The 27780-nt window shown below is 47.1% G+C and overlaps 1 long non-coding RNA gene across 1 annotated transcript in view; it reads left to right on the top strand.

Moving 5' to 3' along the window:
* The window catches only part of LOC138504733 (uncharacterized), a 162037-nt gene extending 134461 nt beyond the window's left edge, over nucleotides 1-27576 (top strand). The window contains exon 5 of the long non-coding RNA XR_011279934.1: nucleotides 27454-27576. This is a non-coding gene — a long non-coding RNA (uncharacterized lncRNA). The remainder of the gene's footprint in view (nucleotides 1-27453) is intronic.
* Nucleotides 27577-27780: the final 204 nt, after the last annotated feature.

Raw genomic sequence — 27780 nt, 5'->3', positions numbered from 1 at the left:
CCTGTGGTGTGTTCTGGCTGCAGGGTATGTGCAGGGGTGATGGGCTGGCTGCAGGGCTTGGTGAGGGGTGGGGGGCCTGTTGTGTGCTGGCAGTGGGGCATGTGCAGGGGTGATGGGCTGGCTGTAGGGCATAGTGAGGGGTGGGGGGCTGTGGTCCTGGCTGCCTGTGGGGCATGTGCAGGGATGATGGGCTTCCTGCGGGGCATGGTCTGGGGTGATGGGCCACCTGTGGGGCATGTGCAGGGGTGATGGCCTGCCTGCGGACATGTGCAGGGGAGAGGGTCTGCCTATGGTGCATGTGCAAGGGAGATGGGCTGCCTGTGGGGCATGTGTAGGGGTGATGGGCTGCCTGTGGTGCATGTGCAGGGGTGATGGGCTGCCTGTGGGGCATGGGGAGGTTGGATGGGCTGCTTGAGAGTATTCCGCGGGTGCACGGGGAGTTCTACACGTGATCGGCCTCGTGCGAGTGGGGTATGCATATTCCGGGGGTAGGTGGGAAGTTCTACACGCGATCAACCTGGCACAAGCAGGTTACGCATATTCCGTGGGTGTGCGGGGAGTTACAAACGCGATCGGTCTGGCGCAAACCGGCTACGTGTATTCCGAGGGGTGCGCAGGTAGTTTTTGAAGGCGATTGTCCTGGGGTACGCGTATTCTGGGGGGTGCGTGGGGAATTTGACACGCAATTTGTCAGTGTGGGACCTCCCGGGTGTGTACCTCCTACCCTCCCCATGCCCAGTAGGTAGCCCACACCACAGGGGAGAAACCTACAACCCCTCCCCATGTCCTGCAGGTAGCCCATCACCGCAGACAATGCCCCACAGGCAGCCCATCCACCCTTACCATGCCCCACAGGCAGGCCACATAGCACCATGCACTTGGGAGCCCCAACACATGTCCCCCCACCTCACCCCCAGTGAGGGCAACCTGCCAGCAGGCTCCGACTCATGTCCCCCACCCCACCCCCAGTGAGGGCAACCTGCCAGCAGGCCCTGACTCATGTCCCCCCACCAAACCCCCAGTGAGGGCAACCTGCCAGCAGGCCCCGACTCATGCCCCCCCACCCCAATTAACAGGCACCTGCCAGCAGGCCTGACTCATGTCCCCCCCACCTCAATTAACAGGCAGCTGCCAGCAGGCTCTGACTCATGCCCCCCCCACCCCACCCCCAGTGAGGGCAAACTGCCAGCAGGCCCCAACTCATGCCCCCCCACCCCACCCTCAGTGAGGGCAACCTGCCAGCAGGCCCCGGCTCAGGTCCCCCCTACCCCAATTAACATGCACCTGCCAGCAGGCCACCACAAATGTTCCCCACCCCACCCCCAGCGAGGGCAACCTGCCAGCAGGCCCTGACTTATGCCCCCCCACCCATCACATCATCACAATCCAGACCCATGGCCCTTATGGCCACCCAAATCCCACCCCACGCTACCCCAGCCCAAACACCCAACCAAGCATTGCATCCGCTCCACATTGAATTCACCATGTCATGATAGGAACCAAATAACCAGCATGCCCATGAATACATGTCTGTCAGACCCACACAATGGCGATGCAGGACTGAGAAAACCCACATTGTGACATGCACAAAACGAATGAGAGAAGACCACACAAGTAAAGTAGAGAAAAAACTGCATTAAATACTAAACTGAATGAATAAAACAAATGCACAAAAGAAGAAAAAAATAAAATAAAATCCAAGCCCAGATGTCTAAAAATGGCCAACAAAATGAAGGCCAACAAAACAAAATAAGTAAAATCCAAAGTAAAATGGCTCCAAAGCGTCAGTCCATGAAACAAAATCCAAAGTTACAAAAAAGCAAAGTTTCCCTCGAGTAAATGCAGGTCCAAAACTATATACAAATGAATATTCAACGGTCCATGAGCCCAACAATCCAAAGGAAACCTAACCAAAATCCTACCTAATAAATAACTATTTACAAAAAGGTGGGGTATAGTCCATGTGCCCCAAAGAAGAAAAAAAAAAAGGAAACCTACACCTACATAACTATTTACAAAGGTGGTGGGCTAGCCTGACAGCTCACTCATTGATGTCCCGGGCCAGGACATCATCGAACTCCACTTCAATGTCCCGGAGGCGGACCTCTTCCTTGTGCTCGAGGTCTTGCAGGGATGCAGCCATGGCCTCATCCAACTCCCTGCGAGTTGGCTCGAGGCACGCAGCCTGCCTCAATGCCCGGTGCATGGAGTTCTCCACCCTGACAACTGTGAGCCGTGCCCTCTCTGCCCGCCACCGCTCCGCATCTATTTGCCGGTCCAACCGCTGCCCCACAGAAGACAATCCCAATCCTGGATCCTCCTGCCCACCGGCTGATGCCTGCCTCCGTGATGTTGACGGCCCCGAGCCATGATCGTTCCCACCCTGAGCCTTCTGTTGCTGTGCCGTGCCCTGCCTGTTAATGCCTGCACATCCTCCTCTTGCTGGGGTCCAGTTGGTGGGGTGGCCACTACTGCTGGACCTCCAACTCCCGACTGTGGCAGGGATGTGTCCTCTACCAGCCTGGCCGCTTGCTCAGGGGCAGCTCCACAGGGGGCCCAGGTGATACTTGGATGGGAAGATGGCATGGAGGACAACTGGCGCATGGGGGTTTCAGTTGAGGAGGGGGTCGCAAGAAGATCAAGCACACGGATGAAACCAGTGCCGATGACCTGTCCTAGTAGGTCGACACGGCCAAGGAGGTATTCGAAATGACGTGCATTGTCCAGACGAGAACCCTGCACGTCATTCCGAATACCATGTTGGCGCAACGCCACCCCAGCCAGGACAGTCCCAATCCGGTCACGGATTGCAACGTCCGCAGGGAGAGGAAGGCCAGTTGTTGTATGCGCATCCCCTCCCTGAAAACGGGTCTGGACGGAGGCATCCCTGCTGATGCCGGATGATGCAGTCACAGGATCGGGGACAGGATTACACACAGGCACCTCCGTGGCAGCCTGTGCTGCCTCCTGTCCCTGCCCCTGGACTGCACCACTAGCACCAGTGGAATCCCCCCTTCCAGGCCCTGTGTGTGGGGCGTCCACGGCCTCCTCCTCAACCAAACCCCCCACCAACCTGGATGACTCCTTGCCATATTCCGCCATCGGCCCCTGTGTGGGCTCAGCTGCCCCTACTGCTGCCGAGGATTCAACGTCCAAACTCTGCCTCTTGGACCTTCCCTCGGCAGCTGCAGCCGTGGACGTGGCACCAGACTCCTCACTCCCGGAAGATATCACTACCTGGGGGAGGAGCTGGGCCTTGCGTCTCGAGCTGGCTGTGGGATCCCTGCCACTGTGCTCCACAGCACCGTCTCCGCCCTCTTCATCAGTTGAGGCTGCAGACAGGGAGAGACAGAACACAGGCATCAGGGCATTGTACAATGGTCTGATACACACATGACAGTTGCACATGAGTGGCAGTGTCAAACTTCACAGATGGCATCACACTCCCCAACACTCATATCATTTGATCCCACACACATGCACAAATTAACAGGGATTGTGCAGCAGCATCCATACACAAACAGCATGAAAATCTCAAGGTTGGCATGACGTCACAAGCAACATGGGGAGTGCCGAACACATGCACACATGCCACTAGACAGACATGCATCTGTACATCTCCATCACCTGTCACAGTGCAATCATCGGCAACTATGTCACATCTGCCAATTGGGTTCCTACATCTCTGTGTCTCATGCATCCATGGTGTATCACAGTCGCACACATGTCAAACACACACACACATGTACATCATGCACGTACATGAAGATGGAACCAGCATCCATGTGTCACACCCCAACCATGGCATAGTAAATACACAGAAATGCTAACATGTGTGCATCTCCACATGCAGTAGTGCATCATGCGTTAGAACACATACACCATTGATGTGCTTCACACATGACTGGACTCACATGCAGCATGGTCATGTCCCTGCACATACACATCCATACATGGGCCTTTCCAGACATATGTCCAAGCTGCACACTCATTGGGGGCAGTAGTTTTTCCGATCCGTATGACATCTTATTCGGAGTCCCACAAGGGGCCAGTCTGTCCCCCATGTTGTTTAACATATACATGCGCACATTGTGCAGTCTACTGGTGAATGCGGGGGTGTCGTTTACTAATTACGCAGACGACACCCAACTCATTCTGGAACTGGGTGGCAGCCACTATGATTCAGACAGTGAAATAATAGCCAGGGTTTATAAGATAATCGACGATTGGATGCAGACAAACTGGATGTGTCTGAACAACTCTAAAACCAAGCTGATGCTGTTTGGATCAAGTCATCAGCTAGCGAACTTGGGGGCTGAGTATAAATCGTTTAAAATCAAGAATGCCACTATCCAGGTGGTCCAGAAAGTGAAGACCCTGGGAATAATGGTCAACTCACAGGTGGATTCTCATGCCCAGACTAGCTACCTACAAAAAAATACGGCATATTACTTAAGGCTCATGAAAGCCATTAGGCCGTTTCTTAATGAGGGTAATATGGCCACCGTAGCCAGGGCCATTATACTATCAAGGCTTGACTATGGCAATGCCCTGTTATTAGGGGCCTCCTCTAAGGATGTTTCTAGTTGTCAAGTGCTTCAGAACAACGCGGTTAGGCTGGTAAAAAATCTGAAGAAAAGAGATCATGTTACTGCAGAGAGAATAGCCTTGCATTGGCTCAGAGTGGAGGAGCGTATTAAATTCAAAGCTCTCTGCCTGGTGCATAAATGCCTGTACGGCTCTGCTCCTGAGTATCTGAAAAAGGGCTTAGTGCTTCATACCCCCAGTAGGAATCTTCGTTCAAAGGGTAAATGTCTGTTGATCGTCCCCAAGTTTAAATTGAAATCTGGGCTGGGCAGTTCCTTTTTGGTGCAGGCCCCCAGCTTGTGGAACAGTGTTCCAGAAACACTCAGAACCGTAACCAACCTTACTGTTTTTAGGAAAGGGTTGAAGACTCATCTTTTCAGATGATGAACTGGGATACGGGGGATTATGACCACCTCATGGCTTAGCGCAGACGTTCCTATTGTATTGTTTTGTTTTTCGTTGTTTGCCTAAGCGCCCTGATGCCCACGGGCTATCGGCGCTATACAAAAAATAAATACATACATACATACACACATCAACATGCACTACGTCCAATCAGTACACATGGACACTTACCGCTCGACTACAGACGGGTCTGCCTCACAAGGACCTGGAGATGAAGCGATGGGCGAATACGTTCCAGGACCCTCATCTGCTGGGTGGTAAGGCAGACCAGGCACCCCACTGCATCTGCTGCGTCCAAGAGACACCGGGCCTTCCTGAGGGTCCTGGACCTGAAGTCCTCACAGAACTTATGTGCGTGTGGTAGGTCATGGGTTGCCACCCCCTCCGCCTTGATGGCAACCACGATGTCCATTCAGATCCCCTTCCATCCATCCTTGTCGGCGCATGTTCTTCCGAAGAGGGCATCATAATGCACCAGGAATTGCTCCACCAGGATGCCAACTTCTCCTGCAGTCAAGCTGGCAGCCCTGCGCCTCACTGCTGGGGGGTCACCACTGGTCCTAGATGGATTTTGGCCCGACCTGGCAACCCCCGAGGCAGGGGTGCGGAGGCAACTGGGTCCTGCTGCTGGGCTGTGGAGTGATGTAACTGCAGTCAGGAGTCTTCTGTTCCAGCAGGGGTGGTCACAGCAACTGGACCCCTGCAGATGGCTGATGTGCAGGCACCAAATAGCAGGGCACGTGGCCAGCAGGCAGGCAGGCAGAAGCCTCGTGGGAGGCGGCTGGGGCCTCTGGGGGGCAGGAAAATGGCCTTCTGTGCAGGAGCGTGGTCTTCCGTGTGTTGTAACGTGGCCAGCTTGATACAGAGTGATTTGGCACGTGAAAAACAGCACGTCAGCGTGTAATTCGAGGAAATGCCCTTAGCACGTAAGTGATGTGATGCGTGCTGTAGTTTCCCTCGGCACGGGTGCATAGTGAATCTGCACATGCAAAAACAGCACGTCCATGTGTTAATGCATGTAATTTGAGGAAAGGGCCAAAGCGCGTAAGTGACGTGATGCGCGTGGGCGTTTCCCTCGGCGCAGGTTAAAGAAGAATACAGTTCGCTGTATGTGCTTTTTGTGGAGATTGATTTGTGTGTTGCTACTTCTTGTTGTTTCACGCGCCATCAATACTTCACAGCGGGTCAAGGATGTATCTCTTCTTTTGGCAGGGGTATTGGCTACACATGTTTTTCATTATCACGCTTGCGCAGGACAATTGTTTACAACTCCCATTGGCACTACTACATATGTGCTGTGGTTGGGAGGCCACGAAAGGTGAGGGGTGCCTCAGCTGGGCATCCTCCATGTGGTAGGCGTGGTCAGGGACATGGCCGTGGTGACCAGGGAATAGGGGACTCCAGGGTGGCTGCAGAGGGGGAAGAAGCAGGGGTGCGCCACTTCGGCAGAATGTTCTGCCCTGTGGATCCGGAAGATGCAGCTCTTGCATCTGACACTGGCTCCCATGTGACCCGGCAGTCAGTTTTGTCTACTGCCACAGGCCCAAGGGTAGTGGTAGCTGTAGGTGCAGCTGTTTCCACAACCACCCAGGCTCAGGGTCGGCCAGCACATGCAGCGTTGACACCTCAAGAGTCCCAGGATGATTTCCAGGTGATCAGGGGGCACGTGGTAAGTGTACGCAGGGCTTCTCTGACCGAGGCACATGTCCCTGGGGCAGTGTTGTCATCTGCTGCCCTGAGCAGCCGGGTGTTAGCAACTGTAAGGGCAGATGCAACCACCCCAGCTGTGAGTCTGCCAGCCAGGACATTCTCGGTCAATGACCTAGGCACAGCGGTGGTTGCTGCACAGAGTCCAGTGAAGAGCACCCAGCAGACAGTGATGCAAGTCAGGGCTTCTGTCCTAGTTCCTTCTGCAACTCTGTTGGTCCAGTCCACCAGCGCCACTGCCCCTACTGATCAGGGCGGCATTTGCCAGTCAGGGTCCGGACCACTGCCCAAGAGGAGGAAGGTTGCTCCTGCACAAGAGGCTGGGACCCCAGACATGGCTCCGGTCTCCGGCACGTAGAGGAAGAAGCCTTTAAGCAAGCAGGAACTAGACTTCCTTGTGGGCTACGTGTCGGAACACGACCATGATATGCTAGAGGGCCCAAATTGTCACACTATGCCTGCTCAGCATTGTGACTACTGGAAGCATGTTGCGGATGGTGTTAGTGCATTCAGACATGAGGTGCGCACAGCTCAGGAGTGCAAAATCTTTGGGATGACCTCCAACGCTGTGCTAAGCTAAAGCGTGCCTCCAATTATGCCAAAACTCGGGTGACTGGCAGTGGGCCACCACCTGAGGAGGAAGAATTGGTCGAAGGAGTGGGAGAGATGCTGGATTTTGATGCCCTGTCCATTGAGTGTTGTTGCGTGTTTGTCCAGCCCATGTGTGGCTTGCTTGTGTGATGTGTTGTGCTTGACTGCCAATACATGCTATGCGTACATGGTTCTCATGTGCAATTCATGCAATGCTTCACTAATGCATGCCTGCTGAGCAGCATGCTGAACATGTAGTGCAGAGAGGGACTGTCCTCATCACCACACGTGCACCCTACTTACATGCTAGTCACCCAGCTGACCCTCTGGTCAATGTTCCAGCTCACTGGCCCTTGTGCATGTACCCAGGGGTGTCTTTCAACTCAGCACTCAGACTATGTCATCGCATGACTGACGTGCATGTGTTTTCTGCCTGCATGTGGCTACCCCACTTAGGCATGCTCCCTTGCCCCTCCACCCCCCTGCACCCCAATTTCACCATGGCACTGGTGGGTAACATGTTGGACTACCGCAATGGCCTGTTCAATGCACCTGTGTACATGCACACTTCCCCCTGCCAACCTGCCAGACACATACTGTGGGGTACATCCTTTGTCCTTGATGGGGGGTGTCTCACTCGGACTGTGCAGATGGCAGATGGTCCGCATGGACATGAGTGCCCATTCAAGCTCCATGTGCATTCCATGCATGCCCGCATGTGTCCTTGGCAGGATGTTCACTGTAGTACGTGTCCAGGATGACATACATTTAATGGCATTTGATCATCCATTCCATGCTCACTCTGGCTCAGTCCTGCATCACGCACATGTTTAAGGTTTCATAGTCTGTGTGGGGCACAGGCCTCCCCCTGTTTCAGGCCCACTGACTGTTCAACTGGTGTAGTGCCTTCTGCACAAATGGGTGTACTACAGAGGGTTCATCATGTGTCCTGCTTACTGTCCCATTCTCATCTGCTGTGTTTCCAGTTGACTCAGATGATGCAATTGACGCAACTGAACACTGCCAATACACAGTTCTCTGGTCAACCTTTCACTGCCATGCAATGCCTCCCTGCATTTTCACTAAGGGGGTGGGGGTTACCTGTAGCCATGCAACCCATTGCATGCACATTGCATGTGATGCCTGAACTTGCCCTTACACTGCCTTCATGTTTATTGATTGACATCATAATGTACTTGTTGATGTAGGTAGTCGGTAACATACACTTGTTCTGCACTGCAGCAACCCACTTATGAGCCATATTACACCATTCTAAATGCCTACTCACTGCTGCAATTCCAAAGTGACCTGGCATGTATAGTCAGATTGTCATCTCTTCACTGTAACGAAAGGTACGGGCACAGGTGCATCCTGTGACACATGTACCCAGTATTGGAACATCCTAGCGGGTGTTTAGCAAGGTTGATTGGTCAATCTGCGGCCTATACTAACTGGTATAGACAGCAGATTGATTATAGCCTGCCAATCGGGTTGTAATGACTGTGGAGCTGCCTGCACAAGTGTATGTGTACACTTTCACATACATCAAATCAAGCAGTGTTGTAGCTGCTTGCTTTGCTGTATAGGATGCTGTTCATTATTACCATGAGGGTGTATATGAACACAGGTGTTTTTGAACACTTTCACATGAACATATGCAAGCATCTTCAACATTGTGCAGTGCAACATTGCGGCTACTCACTTATGTGTGTGTGAAGGTGTTAATTTACACATGTGTTCTCTGCAGCATTTTTGTTGAATGACTAATATGTAGTTGATTAACGTTAATGCTGCTGAGATTTGTGCATTGCACCCGTTATGTTCAACTGGCACAATCCTGAAGGTTCACTGTTTTGCAGTATGTGTACGCCCTGGCCCACTTAGCAAATCTGGTGGGGCCTGGCTGTGATGATTTGACACACTGAATAATGTTTCAGTGCACAATCAATGTACAATGTTCTCAATCAGGCCCTGAGGGGTGTTCTGGAGGCTTTATGGACCAGCAGCTTTGACCTTACTGGGCGTTATGGTCCCTCATGTCTGGTTGCAGGCCCTTGCTTTGCTCGGGACATTCACTATGTCTACATGGCCCATGACACCCGGTACGGACTGAGCTGCAGATGGATGAAGCTATATAAGTGATGATGATTTAGTGATGCATGTGTATATGCATATTACATGTGTTGTGGGGTGTTTGGATTCACTTGCAGATGTGGCCATTTGCCTGTTCAGACATGCTTATGGTATGTGCCATCTCTTTGTTGCCATCTGTCAGTTCTGCCTGTGACATGTGCCTGATAGAGGTGGTGTGTGCTGGAGGTGATATACTACATTGAATACATGTGTAGGCTTTGCTATGTACACACATCCATTACTGATTTTGGGATGTGTTTGCATATCAATGCCACTGGATGCATGCCGAAATATCAGTTGTGTGTGACATGTCTGCTACATGTGTTGGCTGTCGATGTGATGTTTATGTGTGTTTGGGTTAAGTGCTTCTGACATGTGTACTCATGTTTGTTTTTTTCCACATTACAGCTGGTGACACAATGGAGCCAGAGGATGGTGATGTCATTCCAGACACTGTGTTGCTATTACATCAGCAACCCGGAACAAGTGGCGAGCGTGGGGTGATAGATCATGAGAACCCACTTGTGCTCTAGACCATTGTGTCTAGGGCTGGCAATCAGTCTAGCTCTGAGGATGACTCGGAGCACAACATTGAGTTGGATGTGCATCATGTCCATTCGTCGATGGTGAGTGATCCTGATGTGGATGATATTTTGTCCACGACACCTGCACTGAGGGGCCAGACGGTGTTGGAACCTCTGAATGTGGTGGATCGGGAAGCACGGTCACACTCCACACCAGTTGCTGATGTACCTGGTATATATAAACAGAGAGTGGTCCTGTTCTCAAAAATTCAAGTCTGCAACAATTTCTTGCAGTGATTATTTAAACCTTCCTGAAAACCCAGATTAACAGTTAGCTCATACGTGTCACTGGGGGAAGAACCATCCAACTACTGAAATTGGTCTACATACGCCTTTTAATCATTTTGGCTCGATATGTAGCTGTCATTTATTTTTTTCTTAGAAATGTTAAAACAAGCTTGACTTTTTTTGTAGAACAAACATAAAGTTTTAGTGACAAAAATGCAAACATCAATCAGTGAGTATACAGTCAACAACACAAATAAATAAAACAGGCAGAAAACATATCAGTTTGATGTGCCTATGCATCTAACCAAAACAGAGAGGGATCAGGCAAAAATATTACTTCATATTAGTCTCATCCTTGACATTTGTTCATGTTTTGTGTAACATCACATTTGTAACTGCATGCATTATTAAATACAAAAGTGAATCAATAAATCATTGTGAGTGGACCCTATATCTGGTGCATATTGATGCACCTACACATTTCTGATGTCATAAGTGCTTATGTCTCTTTCCGGGCACTTGGGCCAACACTAAGGTGTTGGATCTGTAAGCTGTCCGGTTTACGTGTCCCAGGAATCTGGAATATATGTCCACTAGTATGGGCCGCTAAGGTTTATGAGATTAAGTCTAGCGTTAGTGAAATGACCAAGAGGGACTGGTCGACGTTTATGAAAAAATAGAGGAAATTTGGTGTGGTCCTTGAACGTGGTCCTGGAAACTCAGCCACGTGGATCACTGACGTTTCGGTTTCAATAAATCACAACCTTCTTCTGAGGCCAAGCATATGCAGGTCTCCCAAAAGACAAAAAGGACATATGTATGCTCAGTGACAAGTGCGTTGGTGGAGCATGGCTGAATAAGCATAAGGAAGGGTAGAAACATCTTAAAGGATTGGGTAAAAACAAGTGACAGGCTTGTGGCCATGTGACCCTAAAACTGACCTTAACATAGAGCAGTAAGGAGATACCACTCTGAAAAACGTATATTTTTCTCTGTGGGCAGCTGGTTCAGCAATCTGAGTCTTTGCTGATGCTTCTAACTTCCAGGGCTGCAGAAATGGCAACTTGACGGACTGCAATCCTGGACAGAGCAGGGACTTGTCTCTGGTCGGTGCCCTGTGATTAGGGTGTAGGAATGGGGAGTAACAGGATAATAGAATAAGGGGGAATGGAGGTTAAATGGTTGCCGGCATTGGTACGCAGAGAAAAAGGGATAGGGGAAGCCTGAAAAGCGTTCCTAAAAGGATCGGGAACTAACTGACCTGAGTCATTATGCGGGAGAGATGCTCAGAGTAGAGTTGCAGTGTGGCGTCAGTCTCAGAAACTAACGAGCAATGAAGCTGTGCGTCCAGATTGCTCGGGCACATATGTTAAGGATGAGCGGTTCAATGGAGCACATGCATATTCAGAGAAGTTGACTGTGGTAACGGAGATGGCTGCGCAGCACTTCTGACACTGTGAAGAGTGTTTGTGTGGCAGACGGAGGGAGCATGTGTAAATTATGAGTAGCTGAGAGGCTCACATGCATATATGAAGAAAACGCATGTAGTTATGGCGACAACGACGCATCATAGCTCAGACTTATGGAAAAATCTCATGTAGCACACAGTGGGCACAGAGAGAGTATGTTAACTGTGTGTGGAGTCATAGAAATTCCGGGAAGTAGAAATGAAGAGTCGAACGAAGTGTGAGGTATGTATAGCTCTGTATATGGCTGAAGTCAATGCCTGCATCCAGAGTGAGTAACCCGGAATAAACACAGAACACTGCTGCTGGGATACATGAGTGAACATCACTGTGCTAGTGAGGCGGGCAGAAAAGGAGGGGGCTGCCTAAATCCCAGGAAAAATGAAGGTACGAGAGTCCCGACAGGGAGGGCCAGAGGGCATGCCGTATTTGTGCATATGACAAATCTGTCTGGTGGTACCTCCCACGAAAGAATGGCAGAAGAGCAATATGGATGGGATGAGTTCCAATATAAAAGCCATTCAGCGGGACTTATGTGGAAAGGAAGGAAAGAGAGAAAGTCTGCTAGAAGAAGTGGGCTCAAATACAGCTCCTGTGAAGCTGAGCATGTGTGTGCTTGATACACAGTGGGCAAAAAATGTAAAGCTAGGCAAACTGTGTAAAAGTCAAAAACGCTGGAGGATGGTAGTTTTAAGAATGGTAGTCCATAGGGGCAGCTTCATTTAGGCATCTGATCAAAGTTTGTAACTTAAAGATCCACCATGCTGCCTTGAAGTTCAAGGCATGGGAGATATTGGACCACCATTTGAAAGAATCATGTCCATGTTGGTATTCCATGAAATGAGAAATGAGTGGTGCTGTATGGACTTTGCATCTGATCCTGGATTTGTGTTCCCAATTCTTTTGAGCACAGGGCTTGAAGTGTGTCCCACATATCTTAATTTGCATGTACATTCAATTAGGTAAATTACATTGGAAGTTTTACAGTTCGAAAAATGGGCGTAATTCCCATTCTTTACCTTCTATGGGGAATGATTTCATTTTCTGAGATTGATTGCAAGCTGTGCAGCTCCCGCAGCGGTGGTAGCCCTGAATCTCACGCATGTTCCATAAGGTAGACCTTGCTGGTTTGTGTCAAGATCTTGCATGAGTTAGAAGGTCTTTGAGATTTTTGTTTCTTCTTAGAGCCATCCTCGGTAGTGGTTCTTCTGGTAGAGCAAGTTATATTATGGGCCAGAATTTTTTTAATCATTTTCTTGAATTGAGAGGTATTAGTACTGAAGGTGGATATACAGGCCATAGTATTCTCTATGGCAGGATCATGTTGTTTGGGAGTAAGAAGTGTTTCTCTAGGTGTATAAAGAGTTATTTTCATGGTATTTCTTAATAGTTTTTTAGGGTAGCACTTGTTTTATAGTTTATGTTGTAGATTGGTGGCATGGATCTTGAATTCACTAGTTTCTGTGCAGTTTCTGCGTATTCTGAGGAACTGTCCATAAGGAAGGTTATTGGGTAGATTCTTTGGGTGGTGGCTATTGAAATGCAAGATCGTATTTCTATCAGTTTCTTTTCTAAAGGGGTTTGAGAAAGTTGATGAATTTACATATTGGTTCCAGGATCGAGCCGCAGACTGAGACTATCGCTCTTCCCGGTGGTGTATTGCTGTTCTTATGTATCTTGGGCAATTCCTAGAATGCAGGGATTCTCCCTTCTGGGGTGTTAAGGAAGGCTTCTTCTTTTTCAGAGATCCAGTACCGTTCCAGGGCAAATTTGGAAATTTCTTGTATTTTGGATTTGATTATGGGGCGGGGTCTCTTTTCAATTTTTTGTAGTTCCCTTCATTGAGCAATGTCATAACCATTGTGTTGTACTGGTCGATGTTTTGTATAACTATTCCCCCTCCTTTGTCAGCTGTTTTAATAATCAAGTTGTCATTGTTTGCAAGGGTTTTAAAGGCTTGCCGTTGTCCGTTGGTTAAGTTTTGTCTCTGGTGTTTTTGAGAGAGTTGCAATTTCTTGATTTCATGTTTAATACATTTTCTCAATAGTCCGAATCAATGTAGGTAACTCACTGTCTCTCGGAGTGAAATCTGACTTCACTCTTAGGCCTGTGTCGGCTGATGTCTGGGGGCAATCTTTGTCTTTGAAGTAGATTTTCCTTCTGATAGTACGAAAGAAATTGGAGAATTCACCATCTATTTTGAACCAGTCTGTATTGTTGGTAGGGACAAATGATAGGCCTTTGGACAGAAAAGTAGTTTCAACCTGGGTAAGTGGAAACCAAAATAAGTTAAAAATGGGGATCATATTTAGCGTCTCCTGTTGCCGCTGCTACTCCGGCTGGGATGGTTCCATTGTGGGTAATTGTAGAAGGGCATTTGTAGTTGTTGTGGGAGGGGGTCCAGTACCATATCGCTCCCCGAAACTTGGGGTTCCCTGCCGAGATTTTGGCATTACAGTTATTATGCTTGTTTTCTGACAATAAGGCAACTGCCACCATAGAATCAATATTGCAATCTGAATTCAGGTCCCCTGCTATAATTATGAAACCGTTCACATTAACTGCTCTCCATTCATCAATTTTAACGGTCAAGTTATTAATTTCTTTTACTAATTGAGAATCAGAATATTTTAGCGGGTTCCAATATACGTTGGTGATGCAAAGTTGGATATTTGTCTCACCATATTTGATTTCATAAGTCACTGTTAGAAAGGAATTAGAACTAGACCATTCACTCAATTTTGTAGCCCCAAGAGATTGTTTATAGGCCATTAGGAGCCCGCCCATTGGTCGCCTTTTAGCCCCCTTTATGGCCTTTGTTTGAACTATATCATATCCTTCCCATAGAAGATCACTGGCAGCCCAAGTTTCTTGCAAGAGTAACAAATCAAAAGATTGTAAAACATTGGTAACCTCACTATTATGGATCAAATGTAATGGTCCTCTCGCGTTCCAACTTGCCAAAGATATTTGTCTAGTCTTGCTAGAGTGGTTTCCCCAATTCCCTCAGAGAATTAATAGATTCTCTGAGGGAAAGAGCCAGCCATCTCCACTCTTGCTTGTCATCATTGTCCATTGAAAAGTTCTTACTCCCCACGCTGGGTTCCACCGCTACTCCACTTTCCGCACCATTTGTAGATTGAGAGTTACCACTCTTTGGGTGGAAGGTGTGCTCGTATTGAAATAGGTCAAAACCCCTGTGCTGTAAAGATTCAGCCTCCTTTAAAAGCAGATTTCTTACTAGAGGAGATGGAATAACAAGACGTACATAGTTTAATCTCTGTCTATGAATGAAATCCACCAAGACTATATCAGCAGATGAAATTAGTGCTAATTCCGGAATTGCCGCAAACAATGAGAGTATATATGGCCAGTTTAAAGAGATTTGGTTGCCCTCCCAGAACAGTGTTGTCAATATGAGACTTGGAAGGTCACTTAAAGCAGGTTTTCTTAAATCAAGATCGTTCATTCGTTTATCAAAATATTGTGTGTTAGTACCGCTCATATTTAAACTTGTAGACTTTTTTAAATTATTGCATGGTACATGCCACCCATTCTTATTCACTGAGAAAGTATCCTCTAAAATTTTCTTGACCATAGATGTAATTTCATCCTCTTTACTAGATGTATGAGTAACCTGCTTATTCAATGAGACCTCAGGGTTAGACATATCAATGGTCGTATTCGAAAGAAGCTCAGTAGCTTCTGGCAAAGGCTGCACCTCAGATCTGGTTGCAGAAGTAAGTACATAGTCAGTAAGTGTTGTCTTGTTTTTCATGGAAAGTGCTAACCCAGTGGGGGCCAGGGCAAAACAACCGGTATGGGATAAGGTTGTACCGACCATCTTCTCCTTATTAAGCCATTCACAATGCCCCAACCCAGTGTTAACTGAGCACAACGGCTGACTCTTGTCTTCATTTGGGGCACAGACATTAAGGAGTGAATCCTTACCAACCTTATTATCACATGAGTATTTCGCAGCAGTCGGCCCACTTGCCTGATTGACCGCTTTGGTACCTATGATATTTGGAACAAGTGAGCTGTTTACATTCAAAGAGTTAGTTTTAAAAAATTCAAAGATATCTTCTAACCCTGTTTTTAAAGATGATAGCTGTGAGGCAATCTCACACGCCTCTCTTTTTTTTTTTTTCTTCATTGCATCCGAAATCGAGTTGCCAGCCTTGAAATACACTCCCAAGGAGGGATGGCTAACCTCCTTCAAAACCCCAGGCACAGACTGGACCTCGACCCCCTCATTCGTAGGAGGTTGGTCATCAAGGCTGCCTTCCAAATCCTCCTTGGCCTCTAGGATCAAGTTTTTGAAGGGCGAGTCTCTCAGAAATTTACGAGAAAATTTAGCCATGTTGTTTGCACGTATCAGTTTAGTTTGACGTGCTCTTTTTTTTTCTCTTTTTTATTGTTTAAGACGGTTGTATTTTTAGATTTGTCAGCAAAAACTCCTTCCAAAGCAGGGATGTTTGGAGTAGCCACCAGATCCAGGGTAGCCTACATGACAGTTTCAACTGTGTCTGTCACTCCCTTACTTCCCTGTGAATCAGAAATGACAATTACTTCTACAATACCTTGAGAGATAACTGAGGTTTGAGCAGCCCTAGGCTCCTGATCCGGCAAACACATTTTTGTCGCCAGTACAGACTTTAAATCACTCAGCGAATTAGAAAAAAGATCATTCACTTTCGAGGGGATCTGTTCCATGGAGGTATTGATTAGACCTAAGACTTCTGTCTGTCTCCTAAGTTCATACAAAATTAGTCTGTTGAAAATTCCTAACATCGTACCAATATCAGTATTTTTGGTCACCTCAACTCCCTCATTGAGTGGAGTGTCATGGGTAGTTTGGTTGCCTATAAGTTCTAAGTCAGCCATCAAGAAAACACTAGGAGTATCACAAAAGGAATCATTATTGGTAATACTATTAGTCAGTTTCTCTGTAACCTCCCACCACTGATGTTTTAGAACCTCTTTCCCCAATGGGACTGAGTATTCTTCCACATAGAGTGATTGGGAAGAATCTGTAAATTCAATCGTGTTTGTAAGTGATTCGGCATTGGATTTAAGCTCATTAGAGCAAGCTTGAGCGCATTCAAGTAATTCATCTTCCTCAATACAAGAAGGCGGCAGAGGTAAAGCCGCAGCACGCGCCAAACTAGCCCTGCGCGTTGTTACCGCAGAAAAAAAATCTGCGCCCGGGTCTTTCATCATAGTTGTTGTTTTGACAATTTTGCCCATATTGCAAGCATGGACTTAAACCACCCCTAAAATTCTTTAGAGTACCTCTTATTAAACAATAACACCGCTCCCAGCAGAGTATCCTAGTCACCTTACCCACTCAAAAATAGAGAACGGTATACAAAAAATATAATAGTTGTCACCTGTACCCCACACCCGAACAGCCAAACAGCCAGCCACTTGGTCTACTTGGGTGCGCGCGCGGTGCGCTGGCACGGGACCAGTTGTAGGCTGGCGTGGGGTGTGGGCGGGGCTTGCAGACGCAATTAACTAAGGAGCGAGTAAAAAAAAAAGGCGTAAGTAACTTTAGCCAGGAAGTCCACAAGTAGGAAGTAGGAAGTCCACAAGCTAGAGGGGAAGAACACGGTCCCAAAGTCCCAAAAGCTCACTCACAGGCACAGCAGCACGTTTCAGCTCGAAAAATGAGTCGGCGCCTTCCGCTTGCCGACGGCACTTGTATCAGGTAGAAACACAGGCAGAGTCTCCCCAGCCAAACAGCCAGCCACTTGGTCCACTTGGGTGCGCGCGCGGTCGGCAGGCACGGGACCAGTTGTAGGCTGGCGTGGGGTGTGGGCGGGGCTTGCAGACACAATTAAAGGCACAGCAGCATGTTTCAGCTCGAAAAATGAGTCGGCGCCTTCCGCTTGCCGACGGCACTTGTATCAGGTAGAAACACAGGCAGAGTCTCCCCAGCCAAACAGCCAGCCACTTGGTCCACAGAGAAACATATAGGACCTTATTCACAGAGCATTTTCCAGTGGGGATTTGCCATTATAAAACCCTTCTGTGAATTAGGCCCATAGTGTCCCATAGTGTCTCATATTATAGCACAGCAGTGCCCTGCATTTGCCCACAACCCCCTCTTCCCTGAATCAGTGCAGCACGATCCGAACGCGGAAAGTGCTGGCACAGCTCAACATCGAAGCTGAATGTTTAATGTTCAGTTTTTAATGTTTTTGCAAATGTTCTCCACAAGCATAAATCAATGATAAAGGCAAGGTCTGGACTACAGAAGGCAGGAGAGGTGTAGTTCTCTTTGAAGGGCCTTTGGCGATCAACTGATCTATTGTGTAATGTAATTGTGTCTATTTGTCATGTTCTGTGTAAGAATAAAGGAAGTGTTGTTGTTTCTACTACTGGTAAATTTGGTATCGCTTGTTGCACTGGCTGTTTGGATTATACATTTGTCACGTTAGGTTTAACTGTTTATGTTGCAGTTCGTTTTGCGGCTCACACTGTTTGAAGATGATGTTTAGATACACATTGCATTTTCTTCTGATTTAGAAATGGGGTTTTTGAGGTAGTGAGACATGATCTCTGTCTCATAGTTAAGTTGGTTGAGAGTCACTGCGCCCATGGTGTATGTGTACTGCCACATAAACATGATTTGTGACTAGGTATGGGGGGTCGAGGTATGTTGTCACATGGCCCCCAGGTTGCGATGTCTTTGCCACTCAGTGGCTATTAAGGGTACTTTCTCAGATTGATTGTTGTGTATTCCTGTGGGCTGCAGTTTCCAGGATTGCAGCTGACAGAATAGTGCTGTGATTTTTGTTCTCAGTTGCCGTGTTATTGAGCTGTGATTTGCCTTGCCACACAATCAGAGGATTGCTGTGGTATGCCATTACCACAAATCCTTGGCCTACACCAGGCATCTTTAAGTTCATGCCTGCAGGACTGCTGTGTTTAGGGAATTGCTTTATCCCCTTTGAGTACTTTGTGATTTTGATTTTTCTTAGATTAATTAAATCACTTCATTTTTATTTTCCTGATTATTGTGGGCACTGTCAGAATTTAGTTTGCTATTTTTCACTGATGCTCTGTCCAGGAAACATACAACTTAGTGCCACAGAAATACCTACATGCTTTACTTCCAGGCATGGGGAGGACTTGATTGACAAGAAAAAGGTTTCTGCGTAACTAAATTTGCAGGATTGGCCTCCCACCTTAATTTATTTACTTAGTATAAAACTCAGAGTCCTGCAGTCTATATCTATGTTCTTATTTCAACTAAAAAGGCGATGTGGATGGACTTCAGCCATTTAAGACTTCAGTGCCAAATGTTATTGCTGGGACACCAGGAAACGGTTCCTGTGGTCCATCTTGTCTGAAGTTAACATTATACTCATCAAATTCTACCTATCCCTGCTTGCTCTTGTCTCCCTTTGCCACATCTCCAGTATGTCTTTAAGCTGTCACCACTGGTTAATACCAATTGCCGTAGGTTGTTTGCACTTCCCCTCTTGATCTGCAGTACCTGCGGGCCTACCTCCTTTTTTGTCTACCCTGCTGTTGTGGATTTTTAGACTTAGCTATTGGCCCTGAGCTTTCCACAACACAACTTACTCCTGCAGTAGGGACACATGCCTTCTTCATGTTTTCAATGTATTGGGTATTCACCTGTACATATTTGAAAGAGTGGAATTTTATGATTCAGGGGCAAAAGGTATTTCAGTGGCCACTGGAGGGGTCGTTTCAGGAAGACCACCTTCTTGTCTTGTGTGAGGCTTCGGAACAAAGAAAGTGTAAGGTGTCTGATGGTGATTGGTCAACTTATGTCGCATGTACAAAGTGTATATGAACAGATTGTGCCACAGTCAGACTAGATTATTTAAGAACTCTCAGGCTAGCTTGGAGAAAGGATTAGAGCTGTAGACACAGCTCTCAAAAGCCAGCTGGCAGAACAGTAGACCCAGTAGCAAAACAGGCCTCTACACAACTCTTTCTGCAGACACATGTAAAGATGCTGGTTCAGAGGCACCTACAGCACAACCTATAGACAATTTAGAGGAACTCTAGCACCATATTTGCCTCACCTGAGAGCATGCACACCTCCTTTTCCACCCACACTGCCACAGCTAAGCCACACCAACTGTCACATCCCCACACCTCCCTCCCCTGCTGCTCACACCCCCACCTGCTTCCTCAACAGATCCATTCACTCTGCGTGGAGACAGGACAACTTCTCACCACCTTGACCCATCTCCACATCTGCCATTAGTGGCCTTTACTTACACGCTACCTTAGACCTGCTCTCAGCCCAGATATGATATGGCATTTGTAACGCGCCTATACACAAGTGTTTCAAGGCGTGATGAGGCGGGCGGAACAAGGGGAGACAGACAACGATCCTACTAGGCCAGGTGTCATTCAGATCACGCAAGTGCAAGGGTAGAGGGGAGGGGAAAAGTGCAAAGGGAAGGTGGAAAGGGGAGAGTGCAGTACAGGGTTAAGAGCATAAGGATAAATAACAAGGGCCAGCTGGTGGCAAGTGCAAGATAAGTGCAGAAAAGTGCTGGGAAGGGGGGCTGTAGGGATGCAGACACAGTCCCGCGGTGCGAGATAAGTGCAGAAAGTGCTGGGAAGGGGGGCTGTAGGGATACAGACACAGTCCCGCGGTGCAGGGGGTTGCCAGGGAGGCAGTGCAGGGGAGAGTGGCTGGGCCAAGGACCGAGAGCGGTAAGTGGACCACTTGCAGATTCAGTGCAGTTTCAGTAAGTTTAGCAAGGGAGAGGGGGAGAGAAGGCGAAGGCAAAGAGGAAGGTTTTGAGGTGCTTCCGGAACCGGAGATGGTTCTCCTCGAGTTTCAGGGAGGCAGGAAGGCTGTTCCAGAGGGAGGCCCCTGCAACAGAGGGAGATCTGCCCCCAACTCGTTGTTTGGAGAAGCGGCTGACCCTGAGGGAGTTGGAGGCGGATGAGCGAAGAGCTCGAAAAGGAAGATATTTAGGAAGAGTTGAAGGTATTTTCGCCTAAGGCCCCAGAAGGCCTTGTGGACAATGCAGAGGTTTTTGAACTTGATCCTCGCAGTCACTGGGAGCCAGTGTAGTGATTTCAGTCCTGGAGAGATACGGTCCCTGGACTTGAGGCCAAGGACAAGTCTTGCAGTCCTGTTCTGGATGAGTTGCAAAGGGCGGAGAGTAGAGGCGGGCAGATTTAGATATAGGCTGTTACAGTAGTCTAGCTTAGAGAGAACCAGGGCTCTAAAGACAGTGATCTCTGGGCGAAGGAGAGGAAAGGAAGGATCCATTCTCAAGGTACCAGCCCTCCCCTGCATACCCCCAGTCCAACAGGCGCATGTCTGACTAAATTTGCCAGAAATATATGGAGGACCTGCAAGCACTGTCCAACTCCTATGCTTTTAAATCCAGGCCAGACCAACTAACCAGGCAGGATATTCAAATGTCATATTCATCCATGTCTGAGCCTCCCTCGCTACCCACTATAGCCGCCTCCACATCATGCGCTGTGTCCACCACCCTTATGCCTATACACACCTTCCCTCAGGCAAATACTGATGTGGAACCTATTAAAATTCACACTCCCTGGAGCTCCACTGACTTATACCATATGGCACAGCAATTCCCCACATTGCCTGGCAACCCCACTGCTTTCATGGAACATTTGAACACAGTAATTGCCTGTTATGATCCCACAATTGGAGACGTTAAACCTTAAACAATTCCTACGGGCAGTGCTCAAAAACACTCTATACAAGAAAATGATGGACAAACTGCAATGGCCTGACACCCTGCAAAGGGGGAGGCTATTACTCCCTCTGACTACCTGGCTCAATTAACTGATCGTTTCACTAAATTCTCTGATATTGTGAACACTGGGGAACAAACTATACCTGCATTAGTTTCTCATTTTGTAAATGGTCTCATTCCTGATATTTGTAACAATATACAGAATGTGCAAATTGGGAGGCAGGCTGAATCTATTCAAAAAGTGCTGCAAGCAGCACAACATTTCTATGACAAATTCAATTGCCAGGAGGAAGATGGTGCTACACACCTGATGGTTTTGCAAATACAGCATGCTCAACAAAAGCTGCCTTTTGGGGTCGACAATGCCTGGGTACTCCATGCCAGACCTATACCCAAAATATCCCTCTACCACAACAGACTTTTTCACACCCATTTTTACCTGGCCAACCTTTCTGCAGATATTGTAAGCAGATGAGTTATCTCATCCAGCAATGTCCTACCAAACCTTACAGACCACAGCAATATGGTCCCACTACTCCCCTCCTAACAGTTCTAATGGCTACCCAGCACCCACACAACCTGTCCCTCCACCTCCTCCTCCTCCTAACCCTCCTGGGGTTTCGCAGGGTTTCTACGAATGCTGCTTATACATTATACAACATGATGTCCCCACAGAGCTGCGTCACAAGGTCACAAGTGAGATGTCAACAGTTCTTGCCAAAGGTCTGCAAGATCGTGCCAACACACACATTGTGAAAGTGCTAGAACATAGTGGTTACCTATGATATGCTATTTAATTGGTACTCTAGGGGGAGCCTAGACCGCCAACTGCCCAAACACGTGCATGCCGTTTTCCCTGCTGATAGCTCTGTATTCTGTGTATTTGCAACATAAAAGCGAATGGTATGTACTGCACACCTATCTTTATGATCAGTAGACTAAGTGTGAGTGGAATATATTGGAATATATTGTTCCTTAGATAAACAGGCTTAGGTCTTAAGGTGGAGGGGAGAATAGAAAGGTCCTGGCACATGAATCATAGAAATATGCAAAGCAAGAAGAAACAGTTTCCACAGTATACATTGATGTACATGATTTACATTTATTGAGATACTTACATATTATTTATTATTGTCATGTCACAGCTATATGGCACTAATATGAACCCCTGATGAAGAGCGTTCATGCTTGAAACGCATTAAGCATCTTATTAAATAAGAATTTGTTAAAACCACAGTACCTTGTGGAGAAAAAGTTTTTTTCACTTTGAAAATGAATTCATATTTATGGCTTACTATATATCATTACGTTTGTATACAAAGAAATGCATCTTTTATTAACTACCTAAGTCTACATTAACTTACACTTAATCAATTCATACTTTTCCTTTCAATATTTGTCTAGCTTTAGCCACTGAGAGTGTCTAGGCGACGGGAGTTCCCATATTGTGGGAACGTTTTCGTCTTGCTTTGTATATTTGCGATATAAATACGTGAAGCTTGATTTACCACCCGTCTGTCTTATCTCCTTATTTGCTGCAAACTGAGGCTGGCCTTATCTTGGCCACCAGAACTCTTTCTCCCTGTAACCTTGAATCTAGGTTCCTGCAGTCATCTACCCTATCGGGCTGTGTCTTTGTGGTAGTGCAGAGCCCTTTTGTTTGTCGTATGAGGTATATTTTACTTCTGTGATTCAAAGCATTCCTAGCATGCCAGCTCCAGTCACTCAATGAGCACACCATCTCGTATAATTGTCATGAGTGAGGATGTAAATATTCGGCAGAACAGCTGTGCAGATTAAGAAGGCAGGCATAATTATCACTAAAACGGTTTAAGGAAACTATTCCAGACCCCAAAGTAAGTATTTTATTGGTTGATAATTCTGTACATGATGTTCTCAAAATTGTCGTACAGAGCAATGTGTGCAACCCAGTCCCTAATTAGAGGAATTGAGTATTTACTCTACAGTTGAAGAATGTTTACATTGGCTTTCACCAAAATAGCTACTGTCCAAAACTCAGACAATCCTATTTGCTTAGCCAATTTAGGTCTGAAAGATCATATAAAAATGCTTGATGATAGGTGAGTCCCTGATCAGTTTAGAATCATGCTTCACTATTCTGTCAGAAAAGTTTAAGATGTGTACACTTCCAGAGGATGTGATTTAGGTCACTCATCATATTTACAGCTCCAACATATATCCAATGTTTGTACAACCACCTCTGCAGACTCTCTTTCATGTTGCAGTAAAGCTGTTTGTAGCGAAGAGGAAGTTTCATCATTTCTCCCCTATTTTAGCTTTTCAGCATTGTCTCTCATAGAGATCATTTTCTTCATGGCAGCATGCATTCATTTATAAAGCTTTCAGGTTGTGAAAACGGTACAACGTCCTTTCGTCGCGTGATGTTTTTTCGCAGGGTTTTTTACCATGAATTCTTTTTGGGAAAAAACCCATCGAATATTTTAGACAATTGGGGGTTTTGGTGGGGAACACCCCCCCCAAAAAAAAGAATTGATGGGTTTTTTCGAGGAAAAAAATGTAAAAAACCCAGCGAAAAAACATCCCGCGATGAAATGACATTGAACCGTGAACACCTCTGCATTTAGCTTAAAACTTCAGATCTCTGGTGAAATGCGTGAAACTCGCAGCAATACTATTTTAGGACTTGAGGGACCAAAAGCAAAAATGAAAAAAAACACTCTTATTCTATGGAGTTCAATGCTATTAGCATTCAGTCTTTGTTAGTCCCTTCTAATTATCGGGATGGAACTGAAATCTATCTTATTCTGTAATAGTAAAATGACCTCTTGCTATGGTTCTTCTGCTCAACCTGGATTTGGAACTTCTACTAATCAGTTTTGAAATGTCTACATTAACAGTTGACCAGCAGCAGATATGATGAAATAATGGTATAATGTTCTATAATGTTCATAATACAGATCCTCCAGGTAGCCAGTGTCATGCTAATATTTGAATTTGGTTTGTTTTGGCTTATATTTGGATCTATTAACATTTTCTGAAACTTGGTGGACTTTGCATTCTGATTCTGCCCCTTTGGTAGCTTTAAGAGAAGGCTACTGAATTGAATTGATTGTTTATTTATATAGTGCTGATACACAATTTGTTTCAAAGTGCTTCAAGGCAGTGAGGGAACATGGGAGAATGCAATGACATTCTTACAAGCCCTTGATACAATAAGAATGTGAGAATAACTATCATAATTCAGGCTGGCGACATTTCAGATAGTGCAAGTGCAAGTGCAATAAACAATGATGGGAAGGAGGAATGGAGAGTGAGACAGACACGCTGCTACATTGCTGTGCCTGGCGTCAATTGAGGTAGTGCTGGATTTTAACAAGAGGAGCGGGAGGGGGGAGGGGTTGGAGAGAGGGAGTAGGAGAAGAACAGAACAAGCGACAATCAAACTAGCCTGACAACATTTCAGATAGTGCTGGAGGGGGAGAGGTAGGAGAACAAATGAAGAGGGGGGGATCAACAAACTGCTATCAGAAGTCATGCAACAATTCTGAAAGCATAAGTGTTAAGGATACACTGAAAGGAGGGGAAACACACACCATCACGAGGGGCAGGAGAGGGTTGAGGGGCCACACACACCATCACAAGCGGCAGGAGAGGGGTGGGGGGCACACACACCATCACAATGGGCAGGAGAGGGTTAGGGGGCACACACACCATCGCAAGGGGCAGGAGAGGGGTGTGGGGGCACACAAACCATAATGAGGCACAAGAGAGTAGTGGGGGGCAAACACACCATGACGAGGGACAGTGGAAGGGTGGGGGACATACAAAACAATACGTGTGGCAGGAGAGGGGTAAGGGGCACACAAACCATCACGTGTGGAAAGAGAGGGGTGGGGGAGCACACACACCATGACAAGGGGTAGGAGTGGGGTGGTGGGGCACACACACCTCAGCCATTGGCTTAGGGGCGAATGCAACCAATGGGTGAGGGAGGCAGGAGCTGACCCAGAAGAAGGAAACCATTTTCAGCGCAAAGAAGAAAAAGACATCTCAGAAGGCCTGCAGGCAGGGAGGCATCAGGCATGAACAAGGCATTAGATGAGAAATCCTGAGTGAGTAGTGCGTGGAGCGCAACATGCCGGCCACACCAGGACCAAGATAGCAGGCATGGCTCAAAAAGAGTAATTACACACAATAAAGGTCGCTCGCTGCATCACGGACAATGTCAAACAATGGGGGTCATTACGACTTGGGCGGTAAGGGATACCGGGCACCAGTAAGGAGAACGGTGCCGGTAATCCCTTACCACCCTATTCCAAAGTCCCTCGCCGGGGACCGTAGGGAACGTGTGGTCTGAACACACATCCATTACGGGTCCCGCTAAGGGACCAGGGCGCTAATATCGAGCTTGCAAGTCACAAGCCCGTTATTAGCACCCTCCCCATTCCCATTGAGCCTTATGGGGGCTCAAATGGGAATGGAGAATGGTTTGTTCAATGGGGACTTACCGGTCCCACCAGGGTTGGACTGCACCGGTAAGTCCCCATTGAACAAGACTGGTGCCGGTCCCGGTATTGGAGGCAGCCATGGCGCAAATAGTGCCATTGCTACCTCCAATCTCGGAATGAGGCCCAATGTCTGATTCCTTACCCCCAGCAATGCACATCAGTAGTGGAAGACCAGAGGGATGGAGGGTGGTGGGAAACAGAGGGAAGGGGCTCCGTCTGGAGCAGAACAAGGGATAAAATTATACATGTAGATAGATAAGCAGGTAAAGAAAAGTAGGGGGAGTGGCAATCATCTTCAAATCTACTGTCGCTTGTCAAGCCTTCAAGTGTGCAGAAATCACTGGATAGGACATCCTAAGTAAGACATCTTTGATGACTAACTCCGCTATTATATATTCATGTGCTTATATTATACCATCCCTGAAAAGCAGCTCAGGACTTTACAGAAGATTGTTTAAACTTAATTTTACCAACCCTCACTCTTTGGAATAAAATGACGATTCTAGGAGATTTTAATTTAGGTGTTCCTGATTTTGCAGACTCAGCAACTTGGCTTTATTCTTCATGATCCCCTGGTCTTTAGGCACTTTATTAACTTTCCTGTGTGCACTAAAAGCTCCACACATCATAAATAATGTCCACAGCAGTTGTTTGGACTAGTGTGAGGGAGTGAGGGCCGTTTGGGCCCCCCCTGTACATTCTATACAAAATGGACCACTTGCTCACGCACAAAGGGGACGCCTCCATTGCTCTTATGCTAACATCAGCATACGTGGGGCTATTGCGAGATATACTTGGTTTCCATTATGTGTGCCCTCGACTCCATATTTGGACTAGGCCGCACTACGATACTATGCAAAAGCTTATCTCCCCTCTGCAGAGCCGCACACAGAGCACTCATCGTCCCCACCTTTTCTTCCACTGTCTTAAGCTTCCCAAACCCCTTTCTCATGGATGCACCAGGGATAGTTGACACAAATAACTAAATGTATCTACTCACTCTTCCTCTGAGATCACTGTCCTGTGTGTGAACCGGCTCGAGCCATGACTTGTAGCTCCTCCATCTCCACAAACCTGCTCCTGCCCTCTGACCCCGCTGATGGAAAATGACTGCCAAACGAACCCTGTACCCTCTTAAGGTATTCTCTTGATGTACCAGAAGTGTGACCCTGCTGTGCAGCCCACCCCACAGTGCCCCCACTAAATCCAGACCTCTGTCGCAGTATATTGTGTCCTAAAACTAACATATTTCATTGTACTCCCCACTTGTCTTGATGTGCTGAGAGCCACCTAGTCACCCAGGTTATCACGGAGGACAAGCCCCCTAAGCTCTGTACCTCATAAAAGTCCAATGAAAAATGATGTAATCATATGTATGCAATGTATATGCAATTTATAGCTTTGCAAGATTTACTCAAAGGTATACCCATGATTGTTGTTTATTATATGTCTAGTGGTAGTTTGTCATGCCAGTTTAGTTAGTGTCAAATGTATCTCACTGTGACCTAACCCTCACCCCTTCCAGACACAGGCAAATGGACGTTGTGACTCACACCATCCCACCAACTGGGCAGCCTAACTTGAGAAAGCAGTGCCTACAGAGCCATATGGGACATCACTCTCCAGCCAGTCATGTGCCAGTATTGTAACCTATATTGTGTTGACAATATTTTGCTTTATAATCTTGTGTAATTGTAATGTTTGCCAGAGCGCTATTGCGGCAGCAGAGTTCTCAGGATGCCAATTCTACATAAAGGCTTGTTAATCTTGCAACCTGTTCTCTTAGTCTCATTCCCTATTTGGATGTGTCATTTATTATAAGTTTGTCTTGGTACAACGGGGAGTGAGCCTT

Source organism: Ambystoma mexicanum, chromosome 11 (assembly GCF_040938575.1).
Source record: "Ambystoma mexicanum isolate Mex_15411 chromosome 11, UKY_AmexF1_1, whole genome shotgun sequence".
In the NCBI taxonomy this organism is placed as follows: domain Eukaryota; kingdom Metazoa; phylum Chordata; class Amphibia; order Caudata; family Ambystomatidae; genus Ambystoma; species Ambystoma mexicanum.
The sequence above is the reverse complement of the archived record's forward strand: the minus strand, read 5'-3'. Positions and strand labels throughout refer to the sequence as shown.